General features: G+C 36.7%; 1 protein-coding gene across 1 annotated transcript in view; it reads left to right on the plus strand.

Annotated features, from left to right (window-relative positions):
• Nucleotides 1-14,192, plus strand: part of LOC149789623 (band 3 anion transport protein-like) — a 256,790-nt gene that overhangs the window by 99,247 nt on the left and 143,351 nt on the right. Inside the window, exon 3 of the mRNA XM_089971657.1 lies at nucleotides 492-640. The gene's annotated coding sequence lies outside the window, so the exon portion shown is untranslated. The remainder of the gene's footprint in view (nucleotides 1-491; nucleotides 641-14,192) is intronic.

The raw sequence follows: 14,192 nt of genomic DNA on the forward strand, positions 1-14,192 counted from the left end.
TGCCAGGCATCCTATCAGTTGAGGTGCTGCAGCACCCAAGTTGGTTTTGACACTGATGACAAAAATATTGGCTTATCTTGAATATGTTGTTGGGGTGTTTTGGTAACCACAGATGTAATGAAAAGAAAGGGGTTAATGTTTGGAATTTAGTGGAACAGAGGTCACCTAGAAATCTGACTTGTGATTTAGGCCCAAATATATTTCAGGTCAAATGCACCCCTTGCTTGAAGGATATTCCATTAACCAATAAATGATCTCTCAAGATTCAAATTTGTAAAAATGGCAGTCTTACATATTTTGTTTTCATTAAAGTCAGGTTACTGCTTTGGACTTATACATATTGTTCTCTGCTCTCAATAGGTATTGCATTTTATAATAAATTTTTAAAATGTATTTTAAGTTTTTATATATGTCTGTTACGTGCCAGAATATGTTTGTCTTGCAAATTTTAATAGAAAAATCTTCAAGATATGTATGCCTCTTTGTTTCAGAACATATGTTTCATACTGGTTGGAATTATCTGAGTGGTAGACAAATGTAGTGGTGTGGTACAGTCAACATGGTAATAATGGAATTCAGCTGAGATACTTAACAGTTTTTCACCCGACATCAAGTAGTGAGGAAATAATACTGTAGCTGGGTAAGTCATTGTCTTTATTTCTCTTTTCTCTTCTTAATACTGTATTAGATTTAAAAATTTGTTGTCATAGTGTTTTCTTTTATATAAAAGTTGCTTTTGAACACAGGTGTTCACATAACTGAAAGAAAGAGGGAGGGTTGTACATACCAGAAATGTTTAGATTTCAGTAAAACATAACTCTTACCATGATCGTGCTGCATTGTTTTTAATCAATAATGCAGAACTTGTAAATTGCATCTGTTCATGATCCAAACAGTATTTTTTCTTTTTCATTATATTTCGTCTTACAAACAGCACAGACTACTTTTTGATAAATTTCTGCTTTCGACAGCATTAACTCCAACATCACTAATGAAGGGTTCTGTCTAGAGTGGTTGAAAATGGAACTGGGGGGTAGGGGTGGGGGTGTCACAATTAAATAAAGCTCAGTCACAGAACTTTACAGCATGTGTACTTTGGTACTTATAATGAGATATCCATGGGATTTGCCAGACTGATGATTTAATATGCAAGCACTTTGCAAATTATACAGCTTGATGCAATTACCTTATGAACAAAAACTTTTTGACATCCTCTAATTCTTTCATTACAGTCAAACATCAGTTATATCCAGACTTTATGATATAGACCAAGACAAAATTGCTGCCATTGAAAGCACTATAATGAGGGCATATTATATATGTATCTACTTCAGTATATTGCAGTCTTGCTATGAATAAGTATATTTTATGCTTATCATGGAAAGCATTATAAATAAGATCAAACTATATATCTACTTCACTATTGCAGTCTCACTTTAAAGAAGCATATTTTATGGCAACCATGGAAAGCATTATAATGAGGGTATACTATATATGTATTTACTTCACTATATTGCAGTCTTGTTATAAATAAGTATACCTTATGGCTGCCATGGTAAGCATTAATATAAGGGATTACTTCATTATAAGTCAGGATTCCTATAAAGCATTATACAATAGGACTCTCCAATGGCTGGCATTATAATGAATGGTACTGTATATGCATCATGTACTTCATTTTAAAGGATTTTCTTTTAAATCAGCAATTTTTGTGGCTTTCATGGAAAGCATTATAATGAGGGAGTACTGTATATTGTGTGTCATGTACTAAATTAATAGGCAGTCACACTGTAAGTCAGTATTCTTTATGGCTATCATGGTAACCATTATAATGGAGTACTTTTTTATGCATCATATCACGTAATTCATTATAAGGCAATCCCACTATAAATAAGTATACTTTATGGCTAACGTGGAAGCCATTTGACTGAGAAAGTGTTCTATACATTTAAGCTCTCAATTTTTTTTTTCTTCAGATTTGTCTCCTGATTTTTTTTTTTTTTTACTGTAGTTTAATTGTTTAATAAGCATGATTAAAATCTCTACAGATTTATATCAAGGCAAGGTCACATTGGTATCAGGGTCTGATAAACTTACTATGGGCCAGTCAAATTGAAACTTTCTGAACACTGGAAGTCATTGGAGCTCATAAATGTAAATATTACAACTATAAATATATAAATATCTCAGTACACAGATAATTAAGCCTGAAGATGGTTGAAAGGGACTGTCTTTGTTGATAATTTAATACGTTATGGAAATAAGAACACAATATGTGATGGGTGCCTGTCAGATCCATTTTCAAAGTAGATTGTAAATATTGATTTAGTCAGATTTGGAGCATGTCCTTTGATTCATGTTGGCCTATGAATTTGAAAGTGGTGTTCATTTCTGCAGGTGAATTTTCATGGTTTGCACAGGTCTTCTTGAATTCGATGCATGGTCTTGAAAAACTTTTTAAGATTAGGAAATGTGGAAAAAGCCTTTGAAAATCCTTTAATTTGTTTTGACGGCCCTTTACAAATCTGTTGCAAATATTTGACTTGTTATTACTAAGTGTTTATTAGTATTAAGTGTTTCATTTCAGTCTCTTTAATTTAATTATTCTTGGGAAAAACTGAGTGTTAAAATCATTCTAATCATTCATTTGGATATATTAATTATTACCCATTATGTTATGGTCAGACTATGATATACTTTAACATTTACATGATTTTCCCAGAGCATGGATTTGGTGTCTCTATCAATAAACCAGTTAGTACAAATGGCAAATGAATCATTGGTCTTGAACAGTGGAAAAATTTGCATTCAGTTACAAATGGATCACATGTCTTATGTACTCAAGGATTAAAGAGTTCAGTTGGGCCAAGTGTACCTTGTGCAAAAAGCTGACAAATTTGGGGGAAAATAATGATTATGGCCTTTCCTGCATATGAGAAGTAAACTACACCAGTTATGCTTTTGTTGTGGGTTTAATGCCATTTATTGGGGCACTGAGTGGCCGAGTGGTCTAAAATGCTCACCGTTACGGATCACTGCCATCTCACCTTTGTCTACATAGGTTCGAGTCTCGGATTCAGCTAATGTGCTTATGTGAGAAAACTTGCCAGTAGCTTCTCATGGGTCAGTGGTTCTTTCCAGGGGTTTTCCGGGTTCTTCCTCCACCATTAATACTGGCCGCCATGTATAGCCTATCTTGTGCTGAAAAATGGCGTTAAACCCTACAACAACAACGACAACAACAACAACAACTTGATAGTGATACTGTGGCGTTTTGACGTATTGGGGTGGGGTTCTTCCAATATAATTTAATTAAATTATGATGAAAGTTCCACCCTGTCTCGTTAGATTAGAAAGTTAAATTAGTGACGATGTAGATTTACAGCTCTGAACCCCCAGTCAGCAATGCCGACGGTTAAATTATAGAGAACACGAAGATGAAATTCAATCAATAACAATTTAATAAATGTGATAATTAAAACGATAACTTCCAATCACTCGTCTTTCCCTCGACCAAGTGACAGCCTAATTCATCCCGTGATTTACAGTGTGAGTTTGATTTTCCCCCTGTCCTTGCATCTACTCATCTATTTCTTCCCGCTGATTCCTTCCTTCTTTCCATTCCTCTAACTCCTCCTTTGTCTCCGTTTCCCTCTCTACTATATCCTCCTCCAATTTCACTCCCAGACTTCAACTTCTCCTTTCTTCTCCTTTCCCTCCTTTCCTCCATCTCTCTATCTGAGACAACGGGACCAAACTTTAACTGGTCTGTCCCTCAAAGCTTCCTGTGAAAAACCACAAGGCGTTAACATATGTTTTATCGAATCTCACCTCACACTATATCGACAATTAATCATCAGATAGCTATCACTGTTTTGGTCACGCATGCATACACATCGAAATTCCCACACACTTCTTGCAGGGTAAACAATGGCGTAATAACACGGTATCAGCGAATTGTTATACAGACATCAATACATTGCGTCACGTCAGTATATACACATATATATTTAATCTCATCGTACTACAATCTGACAACAATCAGACGCATGTCTGTACATTACAAATATTCAACAATGGCAAAATCTATAATCATATGAACATATGTGTTAGTCTACTATAGAATACCCACATAGCAAAGTACAATATTAACTCTTACGACGGCTGCAAGCTATATAATTCTTTACAAATATCAACTCATTTCTTCAAAATATGCAAACATATTAACAAAACAAAGTAATTCTTCGTACTACAATTCTAGTAATAATAAAGTATACATACGACCTACAATTAAAATGCAGTCGCATTCCACAAAGACCGAACAAATATCTACTGACCTTTTGAAGCTTTCTGTACTTAGAATTTCCTGCTCTAAGATTTTCCCGCCAATAACAAATGGCTATTCGGAGTTACGCTAACCTCTTCTCTGGGTAATTTCTCTCAGCGAACTAACTTTTGCCGGAAAACGTGGGGATATCATTCTACCCAAACCAAGGTCTTCCCCCATCTCGATTCTGATTGGGTGGCGCTGTGCCCCTGTCCAATCGTCTTAGCGGCCAGTTCAACCTGTCTGTCTGTTTGCAGGGGAAAGAAGTTTGGACACTCCCACTTCTTCAGGCAATTTCTTTTGATCTTGGAAACATTTCGACACCTAGGTGATAATTGGCTGTCTGTGACTTTGCAACTCCGATGTCTGGTTCTTCTATTCTAGCCACAACAATCTTACGTAACGGATTAGTGCTAGCCTTCGGCAATGTTCGACATCAAACAATGGCCTGTCAGAATTACCTTGATTATACATGTTTCAACTGGGCTACTCTGGGTCGGGGTAAACATGACAGATACATTTTAGACATTATAACTGGGGAGGAAGAATGTGGGAAAGGTCTGGGAAGAATCACTGACCATGGAAACTGCCAACAAGCTTTCTTACATATCCACCATGGACTAGTCCAAAACTTGAACCCATATGGGCAGAAGTGAGATGAAGGTGATTGGTAAAGGTGAGCGCTTTAGACGCCTTGATCCTCAAGGGCCCCTACTCTTTTGTTAGCAAGCACTTTAATATTGTCAGAAGTGGGAAGACAAATTCTGGGAAAAATGATATCAGTCAGCTACAAATACTCCTCCCCCTCCAAATGGATCGAACCAAATTAACTTTTATACATCACTCAAACACTCTTTGGAAGAGATCTGAAATAAGGTTAATGAATAGAATAATGGAAAAGAAATATTAAAAGATGTGATAGAATCCATGAAGTAAAATGTAGAGATTGGACATAACTTTGACCTTGAAGATACTGATTTGACAAAGTACACATGTAGTGACAAACTTCTGGTGGACTGTCATTATCATATATATATGTGTTTTATTTCAAGATAAACTTTAAAACTTTATAATTTGGTTGGAAGATGGACTCGACATAACTGAAGTAAAAGGTACAAAAAACTTCAGAATTTGACTTGAAAGTTAATTGAAAGAAGCCCTTGAAAAAATTATATTAAACCCTTGAACAGTCCTTTAACTTGGTCATGAAATTTTTGTTTAAACCATGATTTTGATAAAATATTGTGAGCCTATTGAATATGTTGTAAAACCCTTTCGATCAAAGATCTTCTAAATTCTCCACATGACCTTAAATTATACCATCCTACCTGCTTATAAGTCCAGTCCATCTGCAAAAAAAGTCAACCCATATCACATAATCTGCCAGCAGATCAGGGTCTTTGTGTTTAGTTCTGCTGATTACTTCTGATCTGCCACAGGATCTGCCATCACTTTGTGAGATGGCAGATCTTAGTTCATGCTATCAGCTGGACTTAACTACATACAGCAATATACAAAGCGTGCAAATCATTGTCAGAATTGTTGGCTTCACTGCAGATTTTTTTTCATATATAACATGTTAGTTAATAGAATCAGGTATATAAATTCTTGTAAAGGGACAGAAAATTTAATTGAAACAAAGTAGTAAAAATGAATGAGATTGTTATTTCCATTGGTTATATCACCCACTGGATCAATTTTTGATCACAGTTCCAGAAACCTCAATCCATGGGCAGTGAATGTGATACCTGATGAGACCAGCTTGGGTCGACTGCCTCACTGTCATTGTTAATGGCATTTGGCTCCCATTTCTTTAACACATTAACCCCTGGTGATGAGTTTACGTGGCAGGAGGTAGTAGCCTACTGCTGAGCTCTGTAGTGTCAAGGTCATGTATGATACACAAAAGTGGGTGGTATTATAGAAAGGTAGATAGATGTAGCTCTACAATGATACCGAATAATCTGTAAGTTCTAGTTGCACTATAAAATACAGAGGGAAAAACCTCATTTTTTGGACCCGATTTTTTCCACCCAAAATTCGCCTTTGGTCGGAATCCGATTTTGCGTCTGGATTTTAGACTTTTATTTTTGGTCTCAGTTAGATCTAAGGCATACCAGTATGAATTGCAAACAGACAGATGAACCTTTGCAAAAAATAGTATAAGATGGGCATTTGGAATAAAGAATGGTCTAGATATGAAAATAAGCACACAAAAAAAGAACTCCAACTTTTACCCTTCTGCTCATGTGTGAGCCAAATAGCCAATGAAAAACAATGTTTCTAACACAACTAGGTATTATGTTATTGGAAAATCACCTGGAAGTTGATTTATTAGGATTTATTCAGAAATAGCTTTCAAAATGTTTCCTGCTCGCATTTCATGCGAAAAAGACAAAAATCTCCAGGGGTTAATGCGTTAATACGATATAGCCAATAATGTATTAAAATTGCAGTGAAAACCTACAATAAGCAGAAATTGGAAACAATTTGATTAGAATGTATTTGGATGTTTATAACATGGGCCCAACTCCATATAACTTAGGTACTGGGAGATCATGGTCTTTGCTGGCCTTTCTAGCTAGACAGGGTCTGTTTTAAAACTTGAAAGTTAGTTGAAAATAGGTGGTGAGTTTTCTAAATATTAGGTAGTGCTTCAGAATATATTATGCAGGGTTTTGTTTGATTATTCTGCACAGTTTTTGAGATATCATAATAAAATGGGGTCAGGTGGGTGGGTAAATACCTGTTGCTGGTCCTCATCTGTATTTTGAGAATTCATCCTCTCAAGTGGTGACTTCCTAAAGATTCTTGAAGTTGACCATATTACCTGGCACATGCTAAATAGTCCTCATCCTCTTTCAAGAATGTAGACCACTAGCAGGCAATCAGTGTGGGAGGGGGAATCTTGCAATTGCGAAGATAAATATTACATGATTAATTTTACACCCCCACTCCCAATGAAATTACATTTGAACATCAGTAATGTGTCACCTGTTGCTATTGCCTATGTAAATTTGCTAGTTCAGTGGGGGCTGATGACCCTCAAAGTTGGATAGAAAAAACAAAGAAATACTGGCCCTTTTGGTAAAAATGTCCTTAAGAGAGAGGATCCACTTTGGTCACATTTTTGTGGCATAAAAGTGATCGATAGAGGAAATTTGCCTTTGTGTTGGTGTGGCAAGGAGCAGAGGTAGTAAGGGATCGTCATAACCTCCAGATAGTGTGTATGTGTGATTTGGATTTGTAACGTAGTTCTAACAATTTTTCAGTCATACTGCTACAATGTCTGCAGTGTGGCAGTTTATAGTGGTGTCTAGTGCAGGGGCATCATGCTGCAGACATGTGGCATTATGTCCCATCCAGTCACATTATCCTGACACCAGGCCAACCAGTCCTAACCATAACCTCTTAATGCTGAGTGTTTCGGGGAGGCAGTTGCTTGTACCATTTGTTTAAGTCTGTGGTATGACTCAGCGGGGGGTTTGAACTCATGACCTTCCAGATCCAAGGTGGATGTTCTAACCACTATGCCACCTGAGTGGTCTATCCTCCAGAGAGGGAGAGTTATATAGGCCTGTGAGGTAGCAGTAGCTGAACCTTCATGGGTCTTTATCATTCTGAATTGTTACAGCAATACCCATCAAAACAGTTGAAGCTGAAATATCAGTTGAACCCTTTTGAGGAAGGAAAAAAATGCTTTCTTTCTTCTCCAAATAGAAACATAAAGCCATAACTGGACATAAAAGTTAATCTTTATCATCCCAGGCAGACATGACTGAGACTAGGGATCTGTATAGGGAGTTTAGTTACGAAGTGGGTGATTTAAATCTGATTGGCAAGGGAGAGAAGCTGCTACTGAAGCAAGTTTGGATATGGCTCCTGTCATGCAGATCCTAACATGAGCAAGAAAATATTCTTCAAGGTAAGGAAAGAAACCTAAATGTTTGGTTGAAAACCACAAGACATTTAATATTGGCATTTGAGAGCAGAACTCCAGTCACTGCAGTTCGAAATTGCTGATTAGGTTGGCAATATGAGAATCTGAACCAGTGGTTGGACTTTTTAAAAATTTGTGTCTGTTGGAATGGGCTGCCCTATAGCCCTTGATAGTTGGAACCAAGAATTATCTCTCTTTAAAAGGGAAGAAAAAAAATCCGCTGCTGTACTCATAGAGGGATGGCTAGGATTAACATTTTTCCAACTGCACCAGTCACGAAAGATTGTCCACATGGCATCACTGACATTGCATGTGTCCTAATCTGAACAATACACCTAACAACTTTGCACAAAACCTTCTGGCTTGTACATTGTTTGAGACAAGTCAAACATGAAGGGCAGAATACGTTGGGTGTTGTGTAGGAGCGATCCTCTTTGCTGAGACAGAAGGTCTTTTGTCAGGGGCAATATTCTAAGCTGGTTTGTCAATAGGTTGAGAAGATTGTTGAACCATCATGGTCATTGGGGCCACATAGGGGAACTTAGCAGAAGAGGTCCTTACTTTTTGAAGAACTTGTGTGATCATCATGAAGGGTGAAAAGGCCAGATGATCACACTTAAGGTTGAAATTGTCCATCACCCAGGCTTTCTGGTCTGTGACTGGAGAAATGTAAAAGGGGAGCTTGTTGTTTAGCAAACAAGTCCATCAAAAGTCTTCCATATAGTCTGAATAGGGAATCTTCAGATTGGTGCAGGTACCAGTCCATGAAGACTTTTGTGCCCCTCCTGGATAGGCTCTCCACCAAAATATTTATTATGCCTGAAATGTGCTAGACTTTGAAGGTCCTTGGTGAAGTGGCCCAGCAAAGGTGTTTCTGAACCTTCATACAAAGAGAAGGGACAAGGTGTTTCCAAGCCTTCATAAAAAGAGAAGGAACATGTGTGCCTCCTTGTGTCATGAGGAATGCTACCACCAACATGTCAGAGATCATCATGCGGTGTTTTGTTTTGTTGATGATGGGCTCAGATCATTGCCCTCATTTCCCAATTCTTGATATTGAGAGAGATTCTTCCCAGGACAAAGCAACCTGAAAAATCAGCCCTTCCAGCTCCAGATGTACACCCCACCTGTGCCTGGCACATCTTTGAATAGGATATAGTGGGTTTCGAGAGCATCCATTTGGACTCTGATCAGAAACCAGTCTTGATTTGTTAACCAGTTCAGATGATTTTGGTAATATGGTTCAGTAGAAACACCGCTTTGTGGGCTATTGCAGCAAATTAGTCGTGTGTGATACCAATTACTAAAAATGGATAGAACTCAAGTGGTTATAGTGTGACATTATCTTCCCAGACAAAGCAATATCGTGCTTAAATATTATTCATGCAAATGTACATGATAGAATCTAATGGAATTTTCAATGCATTCACCATGTTTGAGCATAACATTTTTCCTGTAAAAATGACATGCAACGGCTTGAATAATTATGTGGATACATTGACCACTCACTGCAAGAGAGAGGAGTGATGAAGTCATCAGCACGAATGAAATCATGAGTGGGGGATTCACAAGTATTTTGTGTAACATGATTATAGAGGACTGTCAGGAAGCTGAATTATTGACAAGACTAGTTCCAGTTAAAAGATAGTACCTAAATGTGATTGATTTGATTGTAATTTCACAGGCATTTTCATTGTCTAAGATGGAGTGTGGGTGTATTTGTTCACATCAGAATTTATCACAACAAAGCTGTGTTACATGCTGTTTGTTGACACTCTTGACAAACTTGTGGGAATAAATCTTGCTGATGTTGATGTAAAAGACTTTCATCTGATGCCAGCAGCCACTGTTGTAGGGTAAGGAGAAAAAGAGACATCTTTCAACATTTTTTGCCAAATTGATCAACTGGAGGCAGATTTGCCATAGTGCAGATTTTGCAATGTTATAATTTGGTGAAGTGAATATTATGTAGAAATATTTTGCTAAAAGAACACTTGCCAGAAAATCAGAATTAATTATTGGGATGAACAAATTGTTTTGCTGCTACCATCTGAAGGGATCTTTGGAGGGGTAAAATCATTTTTAATTACAAACAGCAGATTTTTGTGTGTGAAGAGTGTCAAATTGTCTAGTTGAAAATTAAGGACACACACACACACACACACACACACACACACACACACACACACACACTTGACAGACAATTGACTGCTTAGTCTGATCACAATTACAAGTTCTGTGTTTGATCTTGACATAATTATGACAGTGGTATAAATAAGCATTTGTTTGCTCTTCTGTAACAGAACCTAATGTCAGATGTTGATTCAATTACATTTGACTTCAATTGAAAGAAGAAATGTTTTTCTGTTTAGCACTGAATCTCTTGAAAGTCTAGCTAGGTACTGTCTGACTTCTTTAGAATTACTTGTGACATGAAATTGTGACATAGTCAATAATATTATTATCCTAATCACACTTTGATCTTTTACATCATACAGTTAGAGATGTTTTTTGTTCAGCTATGAAGTTCATAAAATAACTACGCCAGACAGGGGCCCACTTGTAAATTCTTAATTTGAAATAGACAAAGATTACAGTCTTCTCTCACAGAAAAGAATGAAAGGCAGTGGAAATTAGTCCTGGTTCACAATTTTATCTTAGACACTCATTATATTCAAAATAAGTATCTAATAAAAGAGATGGCAAGACCTAATTCAAAGTAGATGAGCCAGGTAGGCTATAACTTTAAAAGTAGGTCATCAAATCATTGCTCCCTCCAGCAGAAGAGGAATCAGCATTATAAGGACAGATAAGAAGATTGGCAAAATTTGTTTAGGAGTTTGACTTCAAATAAGGAGGATTTTCATTGACACAATTTTTAGCATTCAAATGGACACAAATGTTAACTGTTGAACAAATTTCTTTTTTCAGCATGTAGAGTTTCACAATTTCCTTATATGTATCACAAGCATCTTTGTTTTTTTTTAGTAGATCATTGCCTGGTTCATATTTCTGGCAGTCCTTGTGAATATCCTTTCAGTGTCTGCTTTGGAATTTGAAATGTTTTATTTATCAATTGAAAATAATTTTTTGGTAATATTGTAGAATTTCATGTTCCCAAATCACCACCATGGTTATCCCAAAATATTTGAACTTTACAGACTCAAAAAGTTTTCAACAAATCTAATTCATTGAAATCAGAGATCGTATAGTAGTTATCTGCCCTTTTATACAGATGGTTTAGAAGATGGAGACAAAGTTTGAGCTGCCACAATGGCACCCCATGGCACCATCTTGAGCTTCTCGTGGGTCGGTGGTTCTTTCCAGGGTTTTCCCGGGTTCTTCCTCCATCGTTAATACTGGCTGCCATGTATAGCCTATCGTGTGTTGAAAAATGGCATTAAACCCTAACGACAACAACAACCATCTTGAGCTGGTTACCTGATGAAGTCTCACTTTTTGCTGCAGAAATTACAGCCATACTTGAAGCTTTGAACTGCCTTGAAATGGAAGCTTTTTCCTGCCTTGAAATATCTCCTAATTTTTTTCTTCATCTTTCAGAATCTTAAAGCGGACTGCACATTAATTTCCCATTTATTAGATAAACATGATTTGCTAATACAATCTGGGAAAAGTATTAAGTACTGTTGGCGGCCAAGTACTTTTGGTAAAAGGGGTAATTATAGAACAGATAAAGCAGCCAAAGCTGCCTCTAGGCATGTTTCTGAATTGAAGATTCCATTTGCTGACTTCAAATAGTGTATAAATTGAAAGCCTACTATGGTATTAGTATGTGGAATGAAAACTTGACAAAAAATTAAAAGCATTAAAATCACTATTGGAGGGTGGTGTCCTTTGTAAGGGCAAATCGGATAGATGAGGCTGTATTGTGTATATCACATATTGGACAGGTATACCTGACTCGTGCATACTTCCTGAAGGCGGAACCTCAACCGGAGTATATACACTGCTAGTGATTGCGTAGATGCCAACCTGCAAGATAGAAGTATTTTACTTCTGTGGCTAACAATATGTAGGTGAGATTAAAGGGAATTCCAACTGAGAATAGGAACACCTTGTGGATATCCAAAATAAGATGGATACGCCAGTGTTCAAACTCATGACTGTGTTCAGTATCAAATAATAGAAGCTATACAATCTGACCCAGAACTCTCTAATAGCAGCATTAAATGGAAAGATCAAGAACTTTTATTGGATACACCAATTACATACTTTATATGCAGCAAAGATCAGCATCTCTGATTAAATGGTAGTCTAGGCATTTTTTTCCCAGCATTAACATGAGTACTGCATGAAATACACACATACATTGTTAGATTTATCTAAATATTAACTGAACAGTGTTGGCATGAAGGAAAAAAAGTGTTCTGCTGTAAGGTTGATACATGGTGTATCCTGTTGTTATTAAACACTGATGATCTTGAGAGTTTTTTTTTTTTTTTAAACATAGCTAATTTGGGAAGTTTGTATTTTCCTTTTTAATTTAGTCAAGGACTGCTCCAGTGGCCTGTGATTAGAGCTTCCACCTCAGATGCTAGAGTCATACCAAAGACTTATAAAAATGGTACTCACAGCTGTCTCGGTAGGTGCTCAGCATTAAGAGGTTATTGTTAGGAATAGTTGGCCTGTTGTCAGGATAGTGTGACTGGGTGGGACATGATGCTACATGTCACTGGCATGATGCCCCAGTGCTAATCATAACTATAAACTGCCACAATGCCAACATCATAGTGATATGAGTGAAATATTTTAAAAATATTAAAAATTAAAACATTTAGTGAGGCATTGATGAGATATTGACTTTAGGAAAGATATTTCTTGATGTAAAGTAATGTTAACAGTTTTATGCAATTTTGTAAATGGGAAAGATTCAATATTACAGACTGACCACTAATACAGTAAAAACTGTTATGAGGGACCTCTGCTATGAGTGACCACCTGTCATTTCCAACCACAATGGATGAATCTTTTTTATTATAATAATAATAATATTAATGAGGACTTTGTATAGCGACTGATCTTTAGAAGCTCTAAGCACTTTACAACATTAGACAATACCTACAACATAAAAAATGTATATAATGATACGATTACCAAAAACAAACACCATGAAATTAGAAAACATAAAAACATGCTGAAAATATTTAAGGTAGGAAACATTATTCGGTCTTTAAGTTTATTCTTGAAGTCAAAATAAGTGAGTTTTAAGAGCACTCTTGAATGGAATCACTGTCTTTGTGTGTAAGTTCAGTGGGCAATTCATTCCACATTGCTGGGCCCAGGTATGCAAAAGAACATTGTCCATATGACTTCGTTTTCATAGTGGGAATAATGAATATATGATTGTCAGAAGAGGAGCGTAAGTATCTTGCTGGTGTGTACACATGGGTGAGGTCGGATAGGTATAAATGCTCTGTTATGAGTGACCACCTGCTGAATGCGACCAGTGACTGTGATGTCTTGGCAAAATATGCATTTTGACACGGCTATGAACAACCACATCACATTAAAACGCCACTGACCTTGACTTAATCCTTTGTAAACATGAGAGCTCAGGATACATGTAGTATGCAGACAAAGTGCACATTTAACACTGCAATTGAGCAACCATATAGTGAGATCATCACTAACCATCATTTAATCCTTTGCAACAATGACTGCATGAATAGTAAAGATTGTTCTAATAAAGTATTTAAAAAAGGAATTGGCTAGCTACCGGTTTTATGAAATTTACAAGTCCAGCATATGGTGTCACTTGTAAACTGCAGTAAACCAGACTAAAGTACGTCACCAACTACCATTGTAGTGCCGAAGTCTAGTGAATAGCCAGTAAGATTAACCATTTTTTCATCAGAGGGAGTAATGATGGACATGCGCAGTCAATTTAGAGGTTTGTATTTTTTC

Source organism: Sinohyriopsis cumingii, chromosome 10, assembly GCF_028554795.1.
Source record: "Sinohyriopsis cumingii isolate HCF-2022 chromosome 10, ASM2855479v2, whole genome shotgun sequence".
Classification (NCBI taxonomy): domain Eukaryota; kingdom Metazoa; phylum Mollusca; class Bivalvia; order Unionida; family Unionidae; genus Sinohyriopsis; species Sinohyriopsis cumingii.